The sequence below is a fragment of the Rhincodon typus genome, chromosome 9 (assembly GCF_021869965.1).
Source record: "Rhincodon typus isolate 14 chromosome 9, sRhiTyp1.1, whole genome shotgun sequence".
NCBI classification, from domain to species: domain Eukaryota; kingdom Metazoa; phylum Chordata; class Chondrichthyes; order Orectolobiformes; family Rhincodontidae; genus Rhincodon; species Rhincodon typus.
The window spans coordinates 81,887,850-81,889,983 of NC_063340.1; the positions used below are offsets into that span (position 1 = coordinate 81,887,850).

The following is a 2,134-nucleotide window of genomic DNA, read 5'->3' on the forward strand; positions in this document are numbered from 1 at the left end:
TGTGTGTGTGTCTCTCTGTCTCTGTGTCTCTGACTGTGTGTGTGTCTCTCTGTCGCTGGTGGTATGTCTCTGTGTCTGTCTCTCTCTGTGTCTTTGTGTGTGTGTGTGTCATTGCGTGTGTGTGCCTCTCTTTTTGTATGTCTCTCTTTCTCTCTCTGTCTCTGTGTGTCTCTGACTGCGTGGCTCTCTGTCTCTGACTGTGTCTCTCTGTATGTCTCTCTGTGTGTCTCTCCCTGTCTGTGCGTCTCTCTGCCTGTATCTGTCTGTGCGTGTATCTATCGATAAGACAGGTAACCTCCTCCTCCCTGCTTAAAGTCTTCACTGTATTATCAACTGAAACGCTTAAAACTACTAAACACTTGAAAAGTGAGATGTATAAATATTTAAACTGAAACATTTACCCTAATCATTCTATATGTTAATGTGTATGTGGAATTATATGTAAACCGTGTAGATCAAAATTTACGAAGCTATGGGATTTAATCAGCAAAACAGAACGGGAATAATATTTGCAGAGTTTAATACGAGGTAGAAAGGATTGGGTTCGATGACTGAGCACATTCTGCAAACCTTTCCTTTTCACTGGGTTGCGATCCACACGGTGTAGCGGCGATTCTCGGCTCTGGCACTTTATCTCCGGCTCAGGCTCTCGGTTCGGACAGTCCTCCAGCCCCGCTCAGTCCCACCAAACTGGGAAGGCAAGGCTGTTCTCACTGCGACACCCACTACTTCACTAACACCCCATCCCACCAGCCATCATCCCAAACACCATCACCCACCACTCCCCACCCTCCAACCCCACCACTCCCCACTACCACCCAGCCCCTAACCCCCGCCCACCATCACCCAGAACCCCCTCCCCCATTACACAGAGAGCCCACTGCCCCATTACACAGACCCCACTGCCCCACGAGACAGGTCTAAACCACCAGACCCCACTGTTCCATTATACAGATCTAGACTACTCATACCACCTCTCCCCCGTTATACAGGTCTAGACCACCCAGACCCCTCTCCTCCATTATACAGGCTGGACCACCAGACACCACTGCCCCATTATACAGCTTTAGACCACCTCGACACTACTGCCCCATTATGCAGGTCTAGACCACGCAGACTGCTCTCCCCATTATATCGATCGAGAAGGTGGCAGTGCAGGTAGATAAGGTAGTACAGGAGGCCTATGGCATGCTTGCCTTCATTGGAAGGGGCATTGAGTGTAAGGATAGACGTTATGCTGCAGCTTTATAGAACTTTAGTTGGGCCACATTTGGAATATTGCATGCAGTTCTGGTTGCCACACTACCAGAAGGATGTGGATGCTTCGGAGAGGGGACAGGAAAGGTTTACCGGGATGTTGCCTGGTAGGGGGATTTTAGCTATGAAGAAACTGTAGGGATTCTAGGAAAAAAAGGTTGGATAGATTGGGTTTGTTTTCACTGGAACACAGATGGTTGAGGGGTGACCTGATAGAAGTTTATAAGATTGTGAATGGTATGGATGGAGTGGAAAGTATGAGGCTTTTTCCCAGTGTGGAGGGGTCAATTATGAGGGGATACAGGTTCAAGGTGTGAGGGGGGATGTTTAAAAGAGATGTATGAGGCATGTTATTTACACAAAGGGTGGTGAGTGTCTGGAATGCACTGCCAGACAAGGGGATGGAAGCAGACATAATAGCACTATTCAGGAAGCACCTGGATGAATGCATGAATAGGTAGGGAATAGAGGGATAGACCCTGTAAATGAAGACAGTTTTAAATGGAAAGGCAAAATGTGTCAACACAGGCTTGAAGGGCCAAAGGGCCTGCTCCTGTGCTGTATTGTTCTTTGCTCTTTGTTAGCTCCATATGCTCCAAGGCATAGATCTGAACTTCCAGACTGTCTCTCCAATTTGACAGGTCTAGTTCCTGCAATTCCACTCCTCATTGTGTAGGTCTACACCCCAGACCCTCTGCCCCATTGACAGCTCTATAACTTTCCCTCTCTATCGTCTGTATTCCAGTCGCCATTTCTCCTATGAGGAAAATCAAAATCCTATCAAACTCTCAGACCCACACAGTTGAAAAACCCAGACTGTCACAGGTCAAACTCCCAGACCCACACGGGCCAAAACCCCACACCTGCACGGGCCAAA

General features: G+C 48.0%; 1 protein-coding gene across 1 annotated transcript in view; it reads left to right on the top strand.

Annotated features, from left to right (window-relative positions):
* Nucleotides 1–2,134, top strand: part of LOC109933597 (beta-3 adrenergic receptor) — a 45,095-nt gene that overhangs the window by 811 nt on the left and 42,150 nt on the right. The window lies entirely within an intron of this gene.